The sequence below is a fragment of the Scleropages formosus genome, chromosome 2 (genome assembly GCF_900964775.1).
Source record: "Scleropages formosus chromosome 2, fSclFor1.1, whole genome shotgun sequence".
Lineage (NCBI taxonomy): Eukaryota > Metazoa > Chordata > Actinopteri > Osteoglossiformes > Osteoglossidae > Scleropages > Scleropages formosus.
The window spans coordinates 21751566-21778011 of record NC_041807.1 but is presented as its reverse complement, the minus strand read 5'-3'; the positions used below and the strand labels follow the sequence as shown (position 1 = coordinate 21778011).

The following is a 26446-nucleotide window of genomic DNA, read 5'->3' as shown; positions in this document are numbered from 1 at the left end:
TCTGAAGTCCATTGTGTTGTTGTCCATGGTTCTGAACTTGTACTGCTGTAGAAAATAGTACTCATTTGACAGACTGTAATCTTTCTTATTCTGCTTTTCTGATGGTTAACAAAAGATTCTAAACAGGGCAGTAGGGCCATAATGGTTAGAAACACTGCCTTGCACTTGAAGGATCCAGACTGAAATCCTGTCTCTTGCTGTAGCCTTGATCAATGTATTTACTATGAGTCACTACAGTAAAAATTACCTAGCAGTACAAATTGGTAAGTAATTGTAACAACGGTATCAGTCACTTTGTATAAAAGGTAAATGATGAATGTTCAAAAATGCTGTATTTACTGTATTACATAAAAATGTGAAAAGTTCCTATTCCAGACATGTATCGTTCCAGATCATCTCTTAACTCTCTTTGATAATTGTTGAATGTGTGACTCAAAGTGCGGCATTGTAGCCACTGGCAGCGGGGTATCCGAAAACAAATAGAAATGTCAGTTATCTCCTCAAGAGGAGTAAAATTGACAAGACAAACTAAGAAGGGAGCAGTTAGAGAAGACAAGCTGCAGAGTCCATGTGTTGTGAGTTTAAGCTCTGCACACTGTCCTTCACATACCAGTGGGCAGTGGGTAATGGACTGATTAAGGGAACAGACTTGTAATCTGAAAATTTTTATCTATTGCTCTTATCTGTGGATAAGATTGTTAGGCTGTTGAGTCTGTCTCAAAGCATATTTGACCTAAGATGGGACTTCAGCAGTTTCAATTTGGAAAAGTTTGTTTTCCTTGATGCCACTGTGACTGGTATTGTCAAAAACATTTTCAGAGCAATTTAAAAAAGAAAGAAATCCAGTAACGCACTTTGAAAAGCCTTTGAACTGAAAAAAGGAAAAATTTACTTCAGTGCCTGAATGTTCTCAGCTAGCACTGTGCGGGACCCCTTGTGGGTACAGAGTTCCGATGGGTCAAATATGTTTAATTATCATAAGGCTGGCACTAACTATCAAATGACAAAATAATATTATCTACAGGACTGAAGTCTCACTTTCCCTTGCAAAATGAAAAAATACAGCAGTAATATAAATTTAAATTTAACATATGACAGTAGGTAACAAACTCTTCTTTTTGGCTCTTGATGGCAATTTGTATAAACAATGAATCACTCTTAACCACATTCTGTTAAGAACAGACCTTGGTCCTCACCAGTTAAGGAGACTCAGCAAAAGACACCCTAGTAGGTGGATCGGTCACATCTTCATGTTGTGAAACTAGGAGTTGAAGGCAATCTTTCATTATGACTAGAAAATGCCAGACAATGAACCCAGCACAACACCTGAATCTACTGACCAGTTAGCTTCCATTTGGAAGGATTTGAAGTGCGACCAGCTATCAGACTAATTATGAAGAGTGAACATGCGTCTCTCTGGCATGTACCAGTAAGCCAAAAGGGATGAGTAATAGTAGGTGAGAGATGGAGTGTGGGTCTCTTCATCATCCGGTTTCGGGCCGGCTGCATTAGTCACGACACTTGGAGTGACTCAAAAGCTCTCCAGAATTTTCATAAATTGCTCTGCATTTGTCTTCTTGACTAATTTATTTTAGAAACTGGATGAGAACATTGCTGCATACAGATTCGCAGTGAGCAAGTTTGTTTTCAAAATGAAGTACATAAAAGCATGTCTGAACGTTTGGGGATATATTGCTGTTTACTTGTTATCTACAGTACAAATCCTTCATCTGTTACTTTCATTGTTTTTTTATTTTGAGCAGTCCTGCTGAATAAAAGAAAATGTATTCTATGTTGATTTGCATGGGGCCTATCTTTTTGTTATGGGAGGTTAAAAAGCAATAATAGAACAGTGTTTTCGTATGGCACATAGCACATGAATAGACTAACACTGTTTTTATGCAAATGAAAAATCAACTTTTTAAAGGTCTTTCTTGCATGCTGAGGAGTCCAAAAGCATGATAGTGTTGGTATTTAATATTCTTTTCCATACATCAGAAAAGACAGTTTCATTACCTTAGAAGCTTTGCATAGCTCAGACTTTTTTTTTTTTCAGTAACTCTTGGACCTTGCTCACTAGTAGATTTTTGATGGACCCCAGCTGTGACTAATCAAGAGGGGGGCACTGTATGTCACACTTATGTCAAGTATACTTATGCTAACCACCCTCTCTATTAGTGCTAGTTAGGCTTTGACATTGGAGGAGCTTACAGTATATGACAAGTGACATATTAATGTAGCTGTGAGCTAAATCAGATTGTACTGTAGGAATATGGTCTACTTTTACCAGGAAAGGAATACTGTCAGTAGACCTGCTGGTATTTCGTATCGGAAGCAGTGTTAGACTTACATATCAGTGTTTGACTGTTTGAAAATGGTACAAAGTCACAAGCAAGGCATCTCTTCCACTTAACCCCCTCTGTATCTGTCCTTTTACTCCCCCCATCTGTTCTCTCTTGCAAGTGTTTTCGACCAGGTGTTCACTGCACCTTACTGTATGCCATGCCCAGTTGCAGAATTATATAATGAATTCCAGTAAATCCTCTTGCAAATACTGTGCTCCTTTTCAGAGTATGGTTTATATTTTTATTGACGTTTCACATATTTCAAAGTCTGCTGAGCAAAAAGAAAAAATTTGAATAGCTATAAATGTAATAATGTATAGTAGGGTCTATATGTTTAAAAAGGTTGGGCGGATCAAAAAGGAAGATTCATTGGCAAGTCCTTATACTATATATAATTCTGGCATTTGTAGTGTCGCTTTGTTTAGTTTCAAGCAGAAATTGGTGTTTTCTTCATATGGAGATTTGTGATCTAGAAGATTATTACATTTTTGTGACAGTTTACACTTTTCATGTCACTTTTTTGTCGTGGTTTTACCACGTACTGTCGTTGATACTGATTTTGTGATTTCTCCAAAAAACTTGTGGTCAGAAGTTCCTAGAATATATAGCACCCCAGCAAGATTTCTGGAAGCCCAAATATGGATTAAATACTGTAAAATGCACACTCTGACTGGAATGTGTACACCGTGATTCCATTAAACAGTTGTCATGAAGGACCCTTCCAAATAAAAGCAACATGTTCTTCATACTCATTCATTTTGGGTTTTAAATGAGATATATTGGGTTCAGAAGATCAGTAGATCAATAGAAGTTACAGTGATGGAAAAAAGTAAGACAGGGAATCACTGATGGAACAGGATTTGCTTCAGATGGTTTACAAAGATTCACAGACATTTAGCATTTTGCATGAAAACATTTATATACTAATACCTGAAACGGGATTTGTTTGAAATTATAAATTGTCATAGAATTTGTAGTATTGTGTAATTCATGTTCAATGGTAGTCTGTAAAAAATGCCAAACATTCATAATATTATTGACCTTAACGAAATCATACTTGAATACATGTGTACAGGTAAATACAAATGCAATTTTTGCAATATCATGCTGAAAACATGGCTCCATAATAAATGTTTTCAGAATGAAGAGGTTTGTGCAAGATTTTAATGAGAATTATTATTATTTCATTCTTTTCTTCGTTCTTCACCCAGAAAAGAAAACACCCAAATAACCAAAACAAAGAATCAGAGCACATCTTCAGTAATGTGAGTAATGATCAGAATAAAGATGTCTACATCAACTTGTACTTGTATTGTCTCATGAGTGTTTAGTAGGGAACAGATTTCATGTCTGTCATGTTTTACAATATGATCCCTTGATAGTAATATGTGGTGTTTCCAGAGACACTGGAGGGTTTTGTTTTTTTTGGGGGGGGGAAATTAACTATGTGTTGATCTGGATATAGAGGGGTGCGGTGGCGCAGTGGGTTGGACCGCAGTCCTGCTCTCCGGTGGGTCTGGGGTTCGAGTCCCGCTTGGGGTGCCTTGCGGCGGACTGGCGTCCCGTCCTGGGTGTGTCCCCTCCCCTTCTGGCCTTACGCCCTGTGTTACCAGGTAGGCTCTGGTTCCCCGTGACCCCGTATGGGACAAGCGGTTCTGAAAATGTGTGTGTGTGTGTGTGTGATCTGGATATTCTGGAAGTTAAAGAGCTGATCTGATGCTGGAATCAAATTGATTAAAAAAATAAACATGTTTAATTTTCATTGATTTGTGTTGGTTTGGTATCAGCTAGACAGTGAATTAACTTTTTAATTTTTAACTTTTAACAATGCTTACAGCATGAGAGGAAACTATATTTGTGTTTTTCCTGTCATTCATATACTTCAATGACTGTATTTTTCTCCAGATATTGATGGTATGCAAATACCTTGACACTTTTAACCTCATACCCATAATTTAATGGCTGGAGAGATGTTGAATTCACTGGCTTAAATGAAAACATGAATATTTTCAATCATCATAGCTTGCTGTTATAATATAGTTGACCTCTTCATTTACCATGACAAAGCAATCACTGCAAATTGGTTTTCCAACATTCTGCATGATTGCAGGGGAGCTACAAAAATATGTAAATATTCACAGTTATATTCATTTTAAAATAAAACTGAAACATGCTATTATTAGTCTGAATACCAGAATAGCAAGCCAGTGATTTGTTTGTTGTTTTCAGTGCAACATACACAAAATTTTAATGCACGTAATTTCTCGTAGGACTAAGTCACAATGCTTTAGTTTAATAGTTTATCTCATTTATATTCTGTTGTGTTGCCATATTTCTTTATGCTCCTTTCAGTATTCCTTACTGCATAAAACATTGAATTTGTGGTTCTACATGAGACATTAATGAGAAACATTCTTTCATGTCAGCTAATATAACAGGGAGCACCCAGATTTTGGTTATGCAGAGCTCTAAAAAACTTGAAGTCAGAAATACTTGTGAAACTGCCTGTGTTCCTGAGGAGTTCATTTGAGTCAACTCCCTTGCTTATATGAAAAATGAATGGTGTGCCTTCTGGTTGTCTTCTACAATATCAGATTTTCTAACTTAGACAGAAGTGCTTTAACTATTTGTAACTGTCCTTTTCATTATTTTTTGTTATTTTTCTTATAGACAGAAGAGTAAAAAATACATCTCCAGCTTTTAATGCATTGCTGTTGGTCACACAGTTAATAATAACTTGGTTAACCACACTAGTAGCCATTGACTTTAGCCTGTGAATCGTAGGCTGCTGAAACTGGCAACTGTTTGGTGTGTCATTCTTAATTATAAATCAGCAAAATGACAGCGAGATTATAAAATCCCATTAGAAATACACTAGCTAATGTAATCTCATATTATGCTTTTTCACTCTATGATATCTCTTTTGAGTCTGAAAATTGAAGTTTCACAAATATGTTTACCTGATCCTTTTCTCCAGAGCAGCTTATTGTTAAGCAACCTACTATTTATGAAAAGTATCTTGGTCAGGACACTAGAGGAATAAGTGATATTTGAACCACTAATCTTTTGATCCAAGAGCAGCAGCTCTAAGCACTACACCATCAGTTAACAGCTCAGTGCTGTTAACTACTAGTAACAGAATTAATTAATTAAGCTGTAACAGAAACATATCCCAAAATAAAAATGACCATTTTTTAATTTGATATTGCAGGAGTATGAAACCAATTTTTCTGCCTTCAAGATCCACCTGTACACCATGTAGTTATTAAAATAAGAGTAACAATCTAAAACTATGAGACATTTACACAGCTTCAGTCTGAAAATATAATAAATTAAGTTCTTTTCTTAGAAGTTGAGAAAATGCTTGCACTGTGAAAAATAAACTTTCAGTCATATGCTGAATTCCCAATATACTCCCTATATTTAGAATGTCACTCACTATCTCATTCACTCACATTTAGTAACTGCTTGTCCTGGTCAGGGTCATGGTGGCCTTGAGCTTATCCCAGGATCACTGGGCAAAGGCTGAGGGCGTTCACCATGGATGGGATTCCATAATCCAAAAAAGGAAAACCTTATATTTATAGTTTTGCACACTTTATTTTGATATTTCACAAATATTTTATACTGTATTTTGAGTTCAGATTTGAACTCCTGCAATATTACTACTACACATTGCTTGTTCCACAACTATAGCATCACACATAAATGTTGACAGAACAAAGATTATTATTATTATATTGCTTTACATTTATATATTACATTGGCAATATAATAATAATTTCATTATTTTACACTGAAACAAAAAACAACTTATCGCATCTTTCTGCCATATCTCAAAAAACATGGTGTAATGCATTTAACACAAACTCGCATTTTATATTTCCATTTTATTCACTTATCTGATGCCACTATTCAGAATGGCATTCATGGCCTAAGTCACAAGAATGTAATATTTTCACTCTGTCGGCAGCTTCCTAGCCTCAGATACACTGATTATTTTAACATTATTCAAAAATGGAAATTAGCAGTAAATGCTAAAGCTGTTAAGTGCTGCATTGCAAGTTTAAAGTCCCCCTCAAAGAAAAACTCTGGCATGGTGGACAACAGCAGTGCCTCACAGCACCTGGGCTGCGGTTTGTTTCTGGGTTTCAGTCTCCAGTTGTTTTCTGATTTCCATGTGCTCATGTGGGTTTCCTCCCACATTCCAAATCAACAATAAACCACTTCAATATCTTCTCTTACTTTGCAAACCATACAACTGACTGTCATCAGAGTCAACTCTGAGTCAATGGCTCTCACCCTACTCCTGCCCTACAGAAGCCATGGACATACAATGGTTGGCACAGTGTTGCTGTGAGTAGTGCTGTTATTTCAAAGTTTCAGGGACAGTGTGAGAGGGTCTGGGTTCAATCCCTCCTCATTCTATGTGGATTTTCCATGTTCTGTGGGTTTCCTCAAATTGTACAAAGACAAATGGATTAGTGACTGCTGAGTGTGTGTGAGAGCATGTGATGTTCTGCTGAATAGTCATGACTGTCTGTAGTTGTAGCATTGTAAGTTGCCTTAGACAGAAAGGTTTCAGCTAAATACTACTGAATGTTCATTGTAAGGGGGGTGCGGTGGTGCGGTGGGTTGGACTGGGTCCTGCTCTCTGGTGGGTCTGGGGTTCGAATCCTGCTTGGGGTGCCTTGTGATGGACTGGTGTCCCATCCTGGGTGTGTCCCCTCCCCCTCCAGCCTTACGCCCTGAGTTGCCGGGTTAGGCTCCGGTTCCCCGCGACCCCGTATGGGACTAGCAGTTCAGAAAATGTGTGTGTGTGTGTGTGTGTGTGTGTGTGTGTTCATTGTAAGACACTTTTCTCCAAAGCAACTTACACCTATGGATTGCAAAAAAACTGCTGACAAATAAAATGAAAATATAGATGGTATATTGGATTTAATAAAGAGCCAAAAAGGAAGCTGACTAGCTCATTTTAACACTGGAAAGATATAAAATGAACTTCCCTTGCAAGACAAACACATATGCAGGGTAAGGTCAGCCTCAAATTAATTCAAAAGCTGTGGGCAAAAATGGAATTGCAGTGTGTGAAAGGGCTTAGCTTTTTTTTCCAGTATTTGTGTGTGTCTAAACTGATGAAAACGCACTTACAGAATGTTATTGTGTAATTTTGCATTACTGCAGTCTTTAAGGCAGCGGGTGTTGTGGAAAAATAGGGCATCCAGACTTGGAAAATGCAGCAAAGACAGGCTTAGTATGTAGCAGTGGTTTTCATAAACGTGTTTCAGACTGATGGCAGCACCTAATGAGTTTACCTTTATGATATATGTAATAATCTTAATGGTAATTTACCCAAACTGAAGAAAAAGTAGATACTTCATTCAGTTTTACAGTACACAAAATCCTGAATAAAACATGTAGCCAGGTGATCAAATGAATGACTGCGTAAGTTGTGTTAATTTCCAAAATGTAAGGATGTGTCCATGCCTCCATATTGAGTCTTGTACCTTTTATGAGTGAAGCCTACAATAAAATCATTTCAGTGTCTGGCATTCCTCTTCAACCTGTTGTAAATAAAAGAATAGGTCTGTGAGATAATGTTTATGCCTGCTTCCAGGCAGTCCAGTGAGGGTGTTTTGTGTTCTGTGTAAGGTTGTCTATCTGCATTTGAAGGGAAGTGGCTATCTGGGAAGTCTGCTGGCTGTGGCAGTTAATGAGCAGTGGCTCAAATGACCTTGCTCTTCTGCAGGCCAAATGCCAAACCTTGGCTTGCTGTGAGAAGTCCAACCACCCTTGGGCTCTGTAAGGCCATCTCTCTCCTCATACCCCTACAGCTGATATCATTTCCCCTGTACGGAAAAGCAAGAAAAAAATCATCAAAATCCCCCAGCTGCAAATCTTACAACCCAGTGTACAGCTCAGCATCCCTGTTCAGTGGTTTTGTGATATCAGAAAATATGCAGTATATTGTCGTTTAGGCCTCCGAAGCCATGCTGTGAATCTTATCTCCTGGCAAATGCCAACATGACACACTTGCAACAGCAGAAGCCTCTGATGTTTGATTTTTCCTGATGGCCAAAAAAAGGCAAAAAGTAGGTTCCCAGTCACAGCCCGCATAGCCAACATTTCCGGTGTATCTTGATGTGATGCACTGCATACTACACACTGCTGATAAATTATCCAGAAAATTCCTCTCTCTAAGGCACACAGGGATTCCTCGTGCCACCAGTTCCCTGTAGAGGAAACTGAAATGCCTTGCACCTGGGATTAGAAAGCAACCTTTGGCTTTGTGCATTGATTTCCTGTTTGAGGCAAATTAACTGCTAATGTTGTGTGTGGGGGGCATACAGTGCAGGGAAGGAAATGTAATAGACAGCATTTTTAAATATCGCAACAGAAGAAAGGGCGCCCTTTAGCCACATGGGCCTAGAATAAACAACATCTTTACGTATTGGTGGGTCCCGGGTTGCTGTTTGTTTAACACACATTTTCCCCAAGTGCAAGATGCTTGAAAGATTGTTATCTTTAGGCTGAACCTTAAGGGTACACTTGCGTGGTTTAATCACTGCAAAAGTACACATTTTAATTACTATCTCTAGGTTAATGAGCAAAGTAGTTGCCCAGAGTGACTTTGACATCTTTTCCTGCCCTACCAAAACAGAAAGACACTGACTCCAAAACCTTTTACAAATTTAATGTAAGAAGAAAATATACACCCAGAGAGAAGCTGCTGAATTTTGTTCATGATGAAAAATCAATTCTTTGAGGTTTGGTCGACAATTTACTAAAGATGTGCGTTCTGTGCGATCTTTAGACAGTAAGCACCTGTGAGAGCTGACTGTACTATTATTTGTAAATTTGTCAATTAAAATTTATAATATTATTAATTAGAACATTTATAACACATACTGTAGTTATGAAACTGCTTTAGGTCAGTATGAACGTGCTTTTTTTGCTTGTGTGGATGCAATGGAGTTGGAACTCTCACCGGCTTAAAGATTTGGCTTTACTCCCTTAATTAATAGAAGATTGACAAAATCCAAAGTAGTTAACATCCGCCTGCACTGTGGGTGTGTTGGCTGGGAAACAAATAAGACATCCGTGCTGTTTATCAACCATGAAAATGCAATTCTGCAGTCATGAAATTATGTTTGCACCCGAGTGTCTATGTTTATGTGTGTTACATCGAACAGAAGTAGTAAATTTAAGGAAAAGAAGTGGGAGACAAGTGGTGTGAGCTGTGACATATTCCACATGTATGTGAGATATACACAAGATTGAAATCACTGAAATGTATTTGAGCCTTTTCGTTTGGTTTACCTCTGCCCAACAATGCTATTTATCGACTCACTGCATAATTTTGTGAGTGCCTTTCCCATTTCTGTTTCAGCTGAGTAGATTTGATGCATTCTTTTTAGAAGCAGGTGGGTGGATTCAAGCTGAAACACCATAAATACAAAAGAACACACATTTGGAGAGGACCTGCAGCACTTCCATTTTGTCATCAGCCAAGCTAACTTCTGTTGTCATTTCTTATTATACTCTCCTTCCAGGTCATGTGTCATGACCTTGTAGCCCAGGGCAGCCTGGTGGAGCAGCAGATAGTACCAGATCCTTACAACATCTGGGATGTGCCACTGAATATAGGTTCAGTGCCTGCTCAGTCTTTGTGGCATTTACATTTTCTCCCTGTGCTTGTGTGGGTTCCTTGCACAGGTCAAAGACATGACTTTCGGGTAAGTTGAATGTCAATTAGCCACAGTGTGTATGTCTGTGTATGTGTGCTACATTGCTCTGGTGACCATAGGTAACTCACTTTAGTGTATCTTGTTGCCTTGGACAAAGGAGTCAGCTTAATACTACACAATAATCATTGTAAGCTGCTTTGGCGAAAAGTATCTGCTAAGTGAACAAACGTCATGTTGTCTGTATCTCATCCCTCAAATATATGGGCATCTCATGCCTAGAATACGTGGAAATCTCTCCTGCAAAATATTTTGATTCTGAAAAGTGTTAGAGGCTGGAAAAAAATTATAGAAAGCAACTGTATTAGCCAGGGTAGGCTGGAGTAGTTTGGGGTGGGGTAGGGCAACCAGGCATTGTCCTCCCCATTTCAAGTCTGAGAAAGCTCAGCAATTACCTTTGGTAATTAAGATTCTCAAGCGAGCGCTGCTGCCAGTTCCAATCGGTGCGAACACAGCATCGGTGGAATAAATTGGGTCTGGTGGTTCAGCCTGGAGATACAGGCATAGATCAGGCAGCATCTTGTCAGAAGTGCTTTTGTGCAGTCGAGGTGTACGGTTCCATTAAGAGTTATCAGGGTGTAATCTAGGTCGGGGAAGACTTCAATATGCACGGTGTATGGGATGCTGGCTCCCGCTCTCCCGTAGGGGAGGAGCCGCAGAGGCAAAGCTGACTCCGCGTGAGCTGGCTCCACGTAAACATTTGGGACACTCCCCAAGGACCAGCCGGCTATATTGTCTTATTAGTTTGTGATGTGAGACAGTTCCCATTGCTGCTGCAGCACTGCTGCACATTCTTTATTCGTTCTTCACAGTCAAGTAGTTGACAATGTTCAGACTGATATGCTTGAAAGAGATAAATACAGGCACTTCTGGAAAGTATAAGTTGCTGAGCACAAAAGCATGACATGATGACTAGCTGCTCTAAAAATAGGAAGGTTGTTAGTCCTTTTGCACTATACACAGGCTGATATCCTTGTACAGTTGTCCCCTAAACTGAGAAGGTATTTCATCATTATTAGTTTAAATGGAAAGAATTTATGTTAGTGAGCCCCAAAATTTATAACTATGTATGTTAAAATATCATCAGTTCTCACTAAAATGGAAACAATCACTATAATAGATCACATTAGTTATAAAACAACACAACAAGGTCGTCTTCATTCATTAATTGCTGTATAATACTGAATGACTATCCACCTGCACTCATTGAGCTGTTCCATAGGTTTTACGTACCACACACGATTAAAAAAAAAAACACAGATAAAATATGCATACATATGATATGAGATTATGTATTAATTTATCATTTGAGGAAAACAAACAGTAGAGACAAAGGAAATCAGTTAATAGTGAATGTGAATTCAATGCAGATGAATTGACATTCACCATAGAAATTGGCATTGTTCTGACAGTCCCAAGAGGGCCATGATTACAGAAATTATAACAGGTGAAACAAGGAAACAAGGAGTAATACAGGGTGAGAACTTAATGCTGTATGAGCCAAACCATAACTGAGAAGAAGAATGCATGATGACTGTGGTCTCACACCGCCCCGCTGTCAAGCTGCACACAAAACACAAATTCCACCCTTGCAAAAACAATGAAATACCTTGCAAGCCACAATAGGGATATTAAATGAAACCCTTCCTGAAGTTGAATTCTTCTTAACCAAACGTGTCTACGTCAGGGACGACTGTAACGTGAAACAGCTGCGATGGAGCTTCAGACTGGACAGAATTCAGGGGTTATTCACCGTGAACAAAAACCAAAGCACTATAACCTTCATATGTGACCTTTGCAGGCCCTCTAGAGTCAGACACAATGTTTATCATCATTCACTCTCCAGAGCAGAAAGGGAGCAAAGCAGGTGTAAGGTTTCTGAAAATGGAACACCTACTTCAGAGGTCATCGCTCACCATCTAACCTGGTTAGCAATGTTTTTAGAGAGGAGATTGTGCTGTGGAGAGCTGGCCTTAGCTGGCCAGTCTGTTTGCTAGGCATTTCTTCATGAGCGACGTAACTTCTCCATCGTAGAGTCCATTCTCCAAGGAGACCCTATTTCACAGATCACCAACTTTCCTATAATTACTGCTGTTTATTTATATATATATATATATATTTGCCTCTAAAAAGAATCATCACCTTTAAGCAGATATTCCTCTGGAGGAGTGAATGGCATTAGTTACCCATTTGAAGGTACTGTGGCAGGAAGGGGATGAATGGTGAAGAAATATAAGTACAGACAGAGCAAATTTTGAACACTGGGTTTGCTGTGTTAAAACATACAGAACACATCATAACTTGCTCAGTGTGAACACTGACCATGTTTAAACTTCCAATCAGGGAGACATTGCCGTTAGGAAAAAAAAATTACCCAGCAGTTTCAAGGTTTGTTTCATAGCAACAATTCTCATTAGGGACTTCAGCATCAGGGTCTATATACAGCACTGTACCCTTGGGGTGGGCAGACAGCAGGGAGATGTCTAACACTGATAGGATGGAGAAAATGGAGAGATTGAGGAGAGGCGAGAACTGATATCGCGGAACATTTAAATGGGGAAGAGCTTCGCAAAGGCAAGCGCCGATAAAATAGACACACACACTTTGCACAATCAAAAAACTGAGTGTCTCTTCCACTTCGCCGTTGCCGGAGAGCTGATATTTGACCAAACTGACAAGGCAGTGCTATTGTTGGAGGTGGTGTTTCGACCAAGGTTAAGTCAGATTGGATCAGGGCAAAGTACGCTAGGAATGCACTTTATTGGTAGTGAGACAGCAGCTAGTGGTTTGGAAAGAGTCGTTGTGCTCTTTCTTTATCCCTCTTTTACCCTCTTACATTTACTGTCAGAAACCAGCAAGCAAGTTTATGTACAGGAAATTGTTAACTGCAGATAATTAAGAAAAAATACTCTGCCGTACATCGCCCTACGCACTCTGCTTTTCTAAGACATGCCAAAAGATAAGGCCTTGTGCTTAGAACAAGGTTGTCCAAAGCCCACACAAACATATGTAAAATTGTCAAAAAATATAAAAACCATTATACCTATAATTTTCTACAAATTCTATAGAATCATATGATCATAGTTATACACTCAAACACTTGAACATGCATAACACCTAAATAAACCCAATAAAATATATATTTTTTTCAGTTTAGAGATTCAGTGTGTCACATACTATGATTTTTACATGTATTGCTCTTGGGAAAGGTGACAACAATGATTGTGGCCCTTGGGCATCAAAGGTGCCATAACCCTGCCTTTGAACATTACGTAGTAGTGAATAATGTGTCTGACTTTTTTTAATTCCCCAAAATACATATTTACATTTAGTTTTATTAATTTGGCAGATACTTTTTTCCAAGCGACATACATCTCATAGAAAATACAGTTTGTGCATTACATTAGGAGAAAGAGAGCCATACTTGCAGACATGAAACAATAAATTTCTTATTACACTAAAATAAGAGGGGTTAATTAGACAGTTTTGAAACAGATTGCACTGCATATGTCCTGCGTGTGTTGCGGCTGTGTGGTGGTGGGGGCATCCAGGTCATGACCTTACTGTACAACAGGAGTAGGACTGGTTTCTATTTTGTCCTTCAGTTTTCATGCCCGATATTTTAATCCCTGTTTTGCAATGTTGGCCAAAGGTAATGTTTTCTCAACTGTTTCTTGAAAGATGTGACAACGAGAAGGGCAACTGTGTTCAGATAGTGGAAGCATTTTAAAGACAATAACACAAGAGTCAAACATTCAACCTGGGAGACCAAGCACTGCTGTTGATGATCTGATGAAAAAATCTACAGCCCCTGCAGTGAAGACAATGTCAAAAAATCCACTGCTGTATGTCCTTGAGAAGTTTTTGGGGCATTGCAAGAAGTGTATAGAGTGTGCAGAAAGGAACTTTTAAAAGCAAAAGGTCTCAGCTTGTAAGTAGTCGTCCAATGTGAAATGACAAGAACAGTCTCAAAATGTTTCAATCCACCCATGTCCTCTGAAAGTGCAACAGTCATTAAAAATATAATTGAAAGCTAAAGTATAATATAGTGCAGCAGGTGGTGTAGTGGTTAGTGCTGCTACCTTGACCTTGCAGAACCCTGGATCAAACCCCACCATTTAATGTAATACCCTTAAGAGTGGTACTAACTGTGAATTGCTCCAGTAAAAATTACCCAGTTGTATCAAGAGGTGAAACATGGTAAGTTGCTTTGGAGAAAAGTGTCTGCTAAATAAAGGAATGTGAAGAAGTTCCCTACCTTGGGAGATTGTTAAAATATAAACAGTACTTGTGTCATTCCACACTATCATGTAAATAAAAGTTATGATGTGTTGGCACATTTTGCTTTTATTCCTTTAAGAAAATTTGCAAGTTTTAAGTTAGAGCAGAATCTTTCTAATTCAGGCCCATTATCTATATAATACACAACAGTTTACCCTGTTCAGAAACACAACATATTCTGCAATTAGGCACTTTCACCGAAAAGAAGCTTCAGCACTGAAACTGCTGACCTTGAAACCACCATAAGCACATGACATTTAGTGTCCTTTAAGGGCATCCTGTCTGCATGGCTAAAAACTGATACGACGCAGCAGTGCAACTTTGAGAGATAAGACATTATCTAGGCGATAGGAAATGTGAACATATTTGTCCTGTTCCATTTCAGTTCCTAGCATTAAAGCATACCAGAACCAGCAAAAATGGATGTCTGGGACATCATCTTATCACACACACTTGTCCACTGATCATAGCATCACTAATGAGAAGTCACCCAACACCAGGGACCACATCATGAAGCTTTCCTTTTACCAGCATTCACTGAACATTCCATATTTTTTGAATTGTCCGTTTGTCAAACCACAGGGAGAGGGGAAATAATTAGTCCTTTGGTTCAAACTCTGAGAAGGTCCAGCTGATCAGTTGGATACCAATTCATTTCCACTAGGGTTTTGCATTGTCCTTATACAGCAGACTGAATTGGTTTTACTTAAACATTGGTGCATGTGGTACAAGGAGAGGCTTTCTGGGGGAGTTTAGCACCATCGCCCACCTGCAATTCCTGCCAGGCCGTTGCTATAGATATCCTAACACAGAAGCTGCAGGAGAGAGAGCCAGCTCCCTCGGTCTATCCCTCAACCTACCAAACTGCTGTTAAGCTGCATTCATCTTAAGAAAAGGAAATAAAAAAACACTCTTAACCTAATGAGGCAAGTGTCCCTATATTGCTGCCATTTATACCTCAGCAGCTATAGAGCCGACACGGGCCATTTGACACACGCTTTTCCCCCAAACGCAGTGTTGTTTCCGCTGCTTTATTTTGCTTTACAGTGCCACATCCTTTCAGCATCTCCACTGTCTTTCTTCCTCAAGTAAGCATGCCTGACAAGTCCCAGACCCCTGGCCTAAAGCGAGTGACAGGGACATGCATGATATTTTATAGAAAAACAAAACAAAACAATTGTGAGTAGACGACCTTCCGGTGAACGCGTTCGTCTGGAAACCAAACTGTCACCAGCGCTAATGACTAGATGATGCATTGCATCTTGCAAGACAACTTGTTAAGTCCCACAAGTAGGAATCCAGACATCCCCTCTGTCCATGTCCGTAATCATCAGCAATTCACTGCACTCTAGAAGGTGACAGTCTGTTTGGTCTCTTGAACTAATTACAGTTCTCTGTCTCTCTGTTGATTCTCAGCAAGCCTGATTGACATGTGAGCTTCTGGGTAGCTGGAAAAACAGGGGGATACAGAAAGGAGTCGAGTGGAGAAAGATGAACATCAAAAATTAAGAGAGACACTACTGTCATATCATGGAGAGGTTAATCTTTTTCATTATTATTATTATTATTATACAAGTTAATGTCAAATTTGGATGCTTCACCAGGCCGCTGCAGATTAATCACACAGGCACGCACACACTAAGATAACATTCTTCTGAAACACAGCAATTAAGAAAACTATATATTTCTTGGATTTCTGTGAGGTTGTTCATTTCCAAGAAACATGTGGTACTGCTTAAAATAATAGAATTTATTCCATAAGGTGGCATGCATCATGTACAGTTTGATACACTTAACATGTGTACCCTTGAATGGACAAAAACAAATGACTGGGTCCTAGGAGACTATTGAGTCACCCTGAAAAACATTTCTTTGGACTCTGGGAGGAAATCCATATGTACACAGGGAGAACATACAAACTCCACTGAGCTGGCTTCAAACTCTGGTCCATGCTGGGGAAGTTTAAAGAATATTTCCATTCGCCCCCTTGTTTTCCAGTCTTAATCACATCTGCATTACATGTTTTATTTGAATTAAAGACAAACAAACAAAATAATTAACTGATCACACATTTACATGCTATGGGCAAGCTTAGAGTTGCCAAACCACCTGAAACACGTGTCTTTCACAATACCTTATCCTCTACTGTGCTGCCCTAGTTTCAGTTGTTTTTCCAAAAAAGAAAAAAAAAGGTCAATCCCATAATATTTGAAATGAATGAAAACTGTGGAATGAAATTAATAATCTTTCATATCAGTAATATAAAAGGAATTCAAAACGGTTTAATTAAAAATAAAAAGCATCATGGTAGGAGTATTCCTGGGTGAAATTACTGGACACATTTTGGGAAAAAATGACTAGGTATGCTCTGAATATGGGAAATGAAAACTCAAATGTAGAAGACCCACATTTAATATGATTTACGATGATTCACCGTACATTTAGACATGTCATTCTTGCAGTATCAGTTCAGGGCAAATACCTTGATCACGAGTATGGAGGAGTGTGATTTGAAAAAAGTGCCTTCTTGTGATTGCGCGGGAGAAGCCCTAATCACTGCGCCACCTGCTGCCCTTCTTAAGTCAGGGAACAATAAAGAATAACGTTGCACGTGAATACCGAGGCTTGGGCACTATATATATGTTTTATTATGGGGTTTATTCCAGCTCCTGATGTGGAAGGAAAGCGCTGCTCTTTAAAGCGCGCCCATCGCCTGCTCCATTGCCGTGTTTCGCGGCGCCCGCGCTCTCGCCTCATCCACAGGGGTGTGTTTTAAAGGAGGCTGGAGGGCGGTGTGCGGAACGCGCATGACTTCATCACGTAAGTGGGGGACGCGGGAGGAGAGTGGAAGCTAGGAGACGGTGAGGGGAGGGGAGGATGCTGACAGAGAGGGGGACGCGCGAGGAGGTGGGGTGTCTATGACATCACCCCCTCAGCTCTCCGCGCGGCCAGCTGCGCGCTTCCTGCGAGCGCGGCTCCGGAGCAGTGCTGCCATACCGCACACGGCGAGCACTCTGCACTACCGGGTGAGGATTTCCAACCTTCTGCACCACGACACACGCCCAGCATCTCTGGATCTGCTGCGGGACGCGCGTTACGCACACGGGATTACTCATTTGTTGTTTCGCGAGGAAGATCATGTGAGGGGGGCATCTGCGCGTGCTGAACCAGTGGGGAAAAGGGAGAACCGTGATCCGTAAAGGTAAGGACAGTGATTTTTTTTTTTTTTTTTGTGTGTAAGTGTGGAGGAGTGGACGGAATGGGGAGGTGGGTGCATGTGTGTGTTCCCCCCCTGTCAGTCAGGGACCTTCTGTGCCGCTCCGGACATTCGGATGATGCGGGGAGTGTCCGCTGACACTTCGCTTTGTTACTTGTGTCCACTTGGCGAGCGGTGCGTGACAGCAGATCTGCCCATGAGGGTATTTAAATTGTATTGTCGCGTGCGTGGGAGCCCTTATTTGTCTGCGTTGGGTGGGCTTGGTTTCGACGGCACCGAGTTGCCTGTGTTAAGTTCATGCTGATGCTGCAGAGATGATGCTAGCGGTGGGGTGACAGTGGCGGGGAATGTGCGGGATGCTCGCGCGGCACCGCGCTCCGCGCGTATCCCGTCCGCTCATTCGCGTTTGCCGCGAGAACACGGAACCCCTGACAGCACATTGACAGCGTCGCCGCGTCCGATCCACACACACGGATCTTTTCTCGTCGTGAGATAACACGATTGTGTTGAATCATATGGGGGGAAAAACACGGCAGGTGTTTCCCCGAGTTTAAAATCCGGAGGTAATTTACTTGTTGAAACGTCTGCTCCAGTCCAGAAGCTGTAAAAATTATGCTTATTATACTTCATGCTTTGCCATGTCTGTTTGTCCGTGAGTGCTGTCTTTTGACCAATAAATCCCCTGTTATTTTTTTGGTTATATTATATTTAACGACCCGGTAGCATAGGTTTATTAAACTAATTGTTAGTAATTTGTGTCGTCGTTTTATATATTTATATATTTCACATGCCACTGGAAGTGGAAAAGATAACTAATATTTATCATGCTTTATTTATATTTACATCTTTTTTCGGCTTGCTGTGTTGCTAGACTCCCAGGACAAAAAACAAACTTGTGTTTCGAGGGTTGCAGAACTCTCTGTCTTAGTCAGTGCGTGCAGGTCATTTTGAACAAGTCATAAGGGTGTATTTAATTTGCCGTTAATTATCTGCGTGTTAAAATATGTTTTGCTGCATTAACTAACATTTGATAGTCCGCTTCTCCCCTCAGCGGTCCGTCACAGAGACTTGTAAAACTGTTTGTAGGTTGTCAGTGAAATGGAGCGTCTTGACTAGTATTAAAAAAAAAAAAATAAAAAACACGGTCCTTTCATGCAGGCTCTGAATTTCACTGTTCTTTGCGTGTTTTATTATAAATAACGCTATCTTTCGTGGGTTGGTTACTTGGGAACGGAGGCAGCGCGTTCTCCTGCGTGCAACAGTAAGTGTCATTTTTTTGTTTTTTCTGACGCCGCTGCATTTTTTCCAAAAAAATGCACTTAAGCGGACAGATGTAGACAACACAACACTGAAACATAATGGATTTAATGTAATGATGAAGATATAAGACGTAAAACACCAAACACCGCCGGGAGCCACGAGTGGTCCTGGTCCTGCGTGTTGCGCTTCGCGCGTTTTCACTCTCTCCCGTCAATCTTAATTAGGTGTCAATTAAATATTCGGCGGTTTTGGTGCAGATTTTAGCGCTTACCTTACTGCTGTTATTATCCAGAACTGTTTGTCAGGTGATTATGCATTACGGAATCGATAGTCCGCCCGGCCCTGCTGCTGGTGTTGTGCATTTGGATTGCAATAAACAAAATTAATATATAGTAACGCTTACAAAAGAATAAAATCACGTTGTTGTGCAGAAGCTCGGTGGGGGGTTATGATTGTGCTCTGCCGTCTTTACTCTTTAAATGCTCTGTGGGGGAAGCGTCATTGTTTCATAGTGAAGAGGTTAAAAAAAAAAAAAAACACGACATGAGGAAAAGTGTGTGCGCGACTGCTTTTGATCACAGCCGACCGGCCGGACCTGATATGAATATAGATTTTGAAAGACGCTGGCTCTAAGTGCGCCTGCGGTGCTGCGGCTCGTGCGCTCCTCGCACTGTGCGTTACGGGACACTGGCTGTTTTGACACAATTGCCTTTTCCTTTGCTCCCTTAACGCGGTTACGGCGGCCCGTGGCGGGTGCGCGCTCGTCGTAATCTAATCGCGTTCACGACGTTAGCGCGTGTTGTCGTTTCCCATTGCGGGAGGGAAGTTCAAGTGCTCGATGTGGGGTCTCCTGGGCGGCCCTGAGAAAGAGCACAGGCTGGACGTACGACGGCTCATCTAACCAGTCCGCTAATTCTCCTTGCTGCTGGTGGTGTGTGAATTGTAGTTCTGCTGGGGGGGCAGGTGGTGGCGTAGTGGCTAGGGCTGAACCCTCAAAATGAAAGGACCCAGGTTCCAATTCCACCTCCTGTTCAAGCACTCTCGTCTCGGTCAACGGTAGTATGCTGAATTGCTCCAGTAAAAATCGTCCTGTTGCACAAATTGGTAAATAGCAGGTGGCTTTGGAGAAAAGCATTATCGTACTGCAAATGCAGCTCAGGTGTCTTAAAACACACCGTTGACGCATCCTCTTCAGTTAACAGACTACATGGACCACGCTTTATAATATCAGCAGCACCAAAAACATGTTTTTTTTACAGTAATTCTAAATCCAGAATTCAACATTCACACACTACAAGCACATACATGCTTGCTGCTATAACTGATGCGATTTTAAGGTTTTGAGCATAAAATGGATCACACAGGAATTCTTCTGCTCAGAAATTGCTCTATTTCTACATTTATTTAGGAAAAGATACAAACTGTTTCAGTGATAATAATGAAATGTAATTCACTATTCACATGTACTTCTCCGTGGTTTAAAATGATAGCATATATACATAACCAACATCTACAACCACTTGTCCCGAGCGGGGTTGCGGCGAGCCGGAGCCTACCTGGCAACACAGGGCGCAAGGCCAAAGGGGGAGGGGACACACCCTGGACAGGTTAACAGTCTGCCGCAAGCAGAGCTCGAACCCCAGACCCGCCACACAGCGGTCACCGGCCAAACCCGCCGTGCCCCTTGCCTATATACATATTTTTCTGTTAATTTTGGAATTTAGAATTCCTGCTAAAATATTTTCTAATTAATAAAAGCAGTATGTACACTGTTTCTGCCCATAAATGCTTTGAAGTCTGGAACACATTTTACATGTACTAAATGGAAGCAAAGTGGTTCTGTGTAAAGCTGTGAGATGGCAGGAGAATGGCCACAGTGAACAACTTGAATCTGCCATGAGTTGTACATGTACCATATTTTACCTGCTTTATGTTTTACCTGCTCTGTATTATGCTTTGTGTTTTATCTGGCCTGTGTTCTGTATCTACCCTGTGTTATATCGCGCCTGTGTTTTGTATCAGCTTTCGTTGGAAGAAATCATTAAATCATGTCTTTGTGCGCTACTCTGTGCTGTGGGGGGTCTGGTCAGCCCTTTTGCCAGCAGTGATGATTTATCTGTGCAGCTACACTATGTTGCACTAAGACACAGTAATGAACATTTCTCTGCCTTGCAGCGCTTCTTCTGGGCTTGTCTGTAGCACTTGAACCAGGCTTTTTTACTGTGTTTGTCCTCACAGGACTCTTCAGGTTATGTGGGAACATACCGAAATGCTTTGTTTTATGAAATTGGAAGGGTTGTAAAATACATTATTATTATTATTTTTATTATTATTATTATTATTATTAAGGTTTTTTTGTAATATTAAATTCCATTGGGACTGCACCATGTTTTTTCACTGTGCTTGATATTTCTTGCTGATCGACATATGATAACTCTAAATAATAATGCATCATGTTAAGTATTACAGAGAAGCACTGCAGCTTTATGTATTTTCTTCTTCATTTAAGTCGCAGCCTTCAAAAAAGGATTTTTGCAGCCCTGCAGTGAGATGTTACATAAACCCAACAGAGGTCACTGGTGAGGTGAAAAGCTAACAGTATGAGTGCACTTTCCACTCGTTCTTCCTCTTACTAGATATTACTGTGGTATGTAACCTCTGACACTTCACACGGTGATGTCCACTTTTAGGCCGTAGGCCTCTATCACCCAATTTTCTGTCCCATCTTTAATTCTAGATTGTTGAGTCACTTGCAGCCAACTGGTTATTTTCCAACATATGTCTCAAACAGTTACAGTGTTGATGCTGAATGTCAAAAATGCAAAAAAATACAGAGCTTTATTTGGCTTTGACATTACCCAAAGGAACTGCACCAAGTTTAAAAGGGAAAACATGGGCGTTATGCAAATTCCCATTGCTCAGAATGTGGCAGCTTAATTATCAGGAGAGAACTTGTTAGTTGTCACCTTTAAATAAACATTCAGGTCTTTTTTCCTTTTATGTTTCCTCAAAGTCAGAGGATTTGAATTTCTAAGTAGGAAAATGTCAATGTCAAAATGTTCTTCCCTTCCTATAAACACTATAGTACATTCTCTGCTGTCCTTTGTTTTGGAGAGGTGTAAACATCCAGAGGATTAGCACACAGAATGCTGAAAAAAATCTTTAATAGACACTGAATGAATCCTTTATATATTTTCAGTGAAGGATCAACAGTAACAGCGTGCCATGGAAACATGGAGCAGGACTGTCAAAAACAGTTTGTCTAACCTGGGGTCTTTAGTAACACTTTTTGTGTAAACCTTTAGTCAGAAAATTAAGGAGCCTGTCAAATTGTGAGTTTGTGACACCTAATGGTGACTTTATATCGCCAAAAACTTTCTCAAAAAAGTCGTTGATGTGTTTTAAAACACTTAAGTCACTTTAAATACCATACAGGGGGCTGTCCATCGATACTGATGAAATGTAACTTAAACTCACTTTACTGCAGCTGCAGCCACATTCCGTACTAATGGAAAACAAGTAGTAAAGCTCTGGCAAGTTATTACTTCTCACAGCTAATTTCCCATTTTTGGATTTGCCTAACTAGGGAGAGCCAGACTTTAAATATGAAATACAGAGATCCACAAAGAAGAACACTTTTGTATTCAGAAATACTTTAAAGCAATAATCAAGCTCCAAGCCAATACTTCTTAATTTAGTTATTCATTGGCCCATAACACAGAATTCTTCAAGCTGAAGGATATGACACTTGACTTCTGAAATGACAGATAATTATTTGAAAGGAGCATAAATGGATGAAGGAATGAAGAAATTAATGGAATGGGATTCTAAATGCTGGGATCACTTTGTGAGATTCTGCCTCCAAGGAAGGAATTTTCCCGATGTTACTTTTTCAGAAAAGGTCACATAGGATGTTGTTATTGGTCTGGTTGTAACTGCCATTGAGTAAAGGGCATTATTTTGGTTTCATTTCTATTTCTGCATTTCCACATACGACAGAGAGCGGAACTGAGAGGCTGCGCACTTGAAAGTGAATAATGAAATAATTAAGTAACGTAACAAAGAACCTAAAATTATGCTCAGTCAGACAACAAGTGGCATAGTGGTTAGAGTTGTAATTTTGCACTGTAATGACCCAGGTTCGAAAGTTGTGGTATGCTTGAGCAAGGTACTTGCTCTGAATTGCGCCAGTACCAATGATTCTGTTTTATAAACGGGTAAATCACTGTAAGTAGCTTGACATTGTAAGTCACTCTGGAGAAAGTGTCAGCTAAATAAATAAATAACAGTCTGTCATCATCCTCACAATATCCTGTCCACATCCACCATGTTCATACTTGGAGTGTTCCCTTGGCCATCTGTTACATTCTGTGAGCTGTCCCTTATAGGACACACTATGTACCATTTCAAATAGCACGCAACATGTTTTCTGTCTCTCACAGTATATAGGCTGACATCTCATGGCATTCCACTACTTCTGTTTCAGATCAAAATCAAATTTAATTATTACTGAACAAGAACATTCTCTTATCAGCCAACTGAAGTGTTCCAGTACAGTCCTCATACTTTGCAAGACGTAAAATTTTTAGGGGGCATAAGGGTTAAGATACTGACCAGTGTTTCTGACTGAGTTCAGAAATCCATCAAAGAGCCATGAAAATTAATGAAATTCATGCAAACATGACTGAAACATTATTATCATTGTTATTATTAGTAGTAGTATTCGTAGTAGTAGCAGTATTTATCATGTAGCTCTAACACAACATCAACCTGGGACTAGGCAAAGTATCATTATTTGACAAATAATTATAGACAATACAAGAACAAAGGCTTAAAGGCAAGCTGTTAAAACAAGCAGAGGTTAAAAATACAGCAAGATAATATGAGAAAGATCAGAGTAAGACAGAAGAGATATCTTGACATTTCCTTGATACCACACAAAGAGATTTGGACTTAAAAAGCTAACGGAAGGTAAGAAAACTGGTAGCACAGCTGATGTTGAATGGAAGCTCATTCTACAGCACGGCAGCATGATATGCAGGAGATCATTTTGTTTCTGCTAGGGTAAAAGGGGGTATAGGGAGAAGAAAGGTGGATGCAAAGATGTTATTCCAAGGTCAGTGGGGCAGGGTAAAAGACAGCAGCCCCTTCATTGATTGCTTCCAATTCCCCCTTAAACCTGGGTCGTAACGAGAGTATGAATACCCTCGCTGAGAGAGGTGCCATGGTGTGGAAATTAATGCATTGACCTCTAACCCCTAATCTCTTGTCACCTGTGACCAGCCTTAAATACCAAAATATAACCTAAGTGAAACAATGAACTCAGAATTCAAAAAGGAATAGTGACTTCTAAATGCTTCACCTCTACAGACATTGAAATGACTTCAGAACATAACCACCTTCATAAAAACGTGACAATTTGCAGGACATTAAAATAATCTGCAAGGGTTTCTTTTTACTATTATCTTAAATTTAAATTTTAAAAAAGCAATTTTTTTTTTTGCAAAGCACTTCAGGTTATGAGATGAAAATAGTGGCAAATTGTGTAGCACACATAAAGTAACTATTTTGTGCTTCAGTTGATTTTAGAATTCTCTTGTTGCTGCATAGAACGGACTGGAGACCTGGGTGTGGACCCAATTGCGGGATGGTTTATTGCAAAGATACAAGGAGCAAAGCAATACTTGTAGTCCTGGACAAACATAGTTAAATTCAAGCTCCAAATGTGGTTCGAGAGGAGAATTTGAAGATGTGGTTGATGAAGTGAAGCGAGGTTCGGTGCCATAGGAGACAGGAACTGGGACAAGGAGATGGGCGAGGGAACAAGGACGGAGATACACAGAGATGGACAGGTAAGGCACTGTGGAAGTGTCATGAACGTAGGACGGACAGTTGTCTGTAAGAGATTCCCCAACTGGGGAGTGGTGAACTGGTGTTCTTTATACCCGGCTGTGTTGATTGTGACCAGGTGCTTGTGGTTGTGCTGTGGGCATGGGTGTGACAGTACCCCCCTCCCACAGGTGGCTCTTGCCGCCCTGTCACCACTGGGGACGAGCAGCTGGCTGGTCCGGATGGTCCCTGTGAAAGTCAGCAATCAGGGAAGGGTCAAGGACGTCACCAGCAGGGATCCAGCACCTCTCTTCAGGCCCATACCCTTCCCAGTCAATCAGGTAGTGTAGACCACCGCGTCAGTGGTTGGAATCCAGGAGTGCGCACACTGTGTACACCAGGGCCCCATTGACCTGCAACGGGGGAGGCGGTGCAGCCCCCTGAAAGGCATGCATAAGAGAGGTACAATACGGCTTGAGGAGAGACAGATGAAATGTGTGGGGGCAGCTGCAACTCAGTCAATGGATTGATACACTGGAGGACCTTGAAGGGACCTATGAACTGTGAACTGAGTTTCTTGGAAGGGAGCCGGCGCTTGGTGTCCTTGGTGGACAACCATACCTGCTGCCCAGGCTGGAACAGGATGTTGCAACAATGTTAGTCTGCTTGTCTCTTGTACCGAAGGAAGCTCTGGCGGAGATGGTCTTTCACCTTCCGTCACACCTCTTCGCTGTTCTGGAACCATTTGTCAACAGCGGGCACATTACTAGGACCAAGGTGCCATGGGAACAGGGGAGCCGAGGATGCACTGGAAAGGCGACAGACCCGGTGGAACAATGTCTCTACCATCTCCAGAGCCACAAGGAGTTGTGGCAAGCTTTTGAAAAGCGATCAGTCAGAACCAGGAAGAAGTGTTACCTTCAGAAGGGGGCAAGTTGGTCAGAAAGTCCACTGCCACGTGGGACCACGGCATGGAGGGCACCGGAAATGGCTCCAGTAACCCGGCAGGCTTCTGGGTTGGAGTTTTGGTCTGGGCAAACTCCACATATTCCTGAATGTCCTTTCGGATGGAGGGCCACCAGAACCTGCCTTGCAACGGGGATAGGGTCCTTCAGTTGCCTGGATGCCCTGTGGATGGTGAGTCATGCACCTACTGGAGCAAAGGGGCCTTCAGCTGTACAAGGATGTATTACTTCCTGGGTGGCCTGTCGGCTGGACCTGGCTACACTTCCTGGGCCGTCATGAGGTCCTGCAGGAACTGCCACTGGACAGGGGTGACAAAACAGGTGGCAGGCAAAACCAGTTTGGGGGGCTGTGTTGGGGTCTTGATCGTGGATCCTGGACAATGCATCCATCTTGGTGTTCTGTGCTCCAGGCTGGTATGGCACTGTGAACTGGAAGCAGGTGAAAAACAATGCCAGCGTGCTTAGTGCGGGTTAATTCAGCAAGCTGTCCGCAAGTATTCTAAGTTTCTATGATTGGTGAGAACAAGGAATGGGTTAGTGGCTACCTCCAGCTAATGCGGCCATTCCTCTAAGGCTAGTTTAATGGCCAGTAGTTCTTGATTACCTATATCATAGTTTACATTTACATTTATTCATTTAGCAGATGCTTTTCTCCAACGTAACGTACATTTCAAAGAAATACAATTTGTCCATTACATTAGGGGGAAGAAAAACATAGTTGCAGACATGTGATTCTTAAGTAAGCTTAGTTTATTTCTTTCCACTTTATGCACCGATGTTCATCACACGAGTAGGTGCATAAAA

The 26446-nt window shown here is 40.9% G+C and overlaps 1 protein-coding gene across 3 annotated transcripts in view; it reads left to right on the top strand.

Moving 5' to 3' along the window:
* Nucleotides 1-17235: 17235 nt before the first annotated feature.
* LOC114912536 (receptor-type tyrosine-protein phosphatase S-like) overlaps nt 17236-26446 on the top strand; it is a 150168-nt gene continuing 140957 nt past the window's right edge. For all 3 annotated transcript variants that reach the window (XM_029259771.1, XM_029259773.1, XM_029259766.1), the window contains exon 1: nt 17236-17573. The gene's annotated coding sequence lies outside the window, so the exon portion shown is untranslated. The remainder of the gene's footprint in view (nt 17574-26446) is intronic.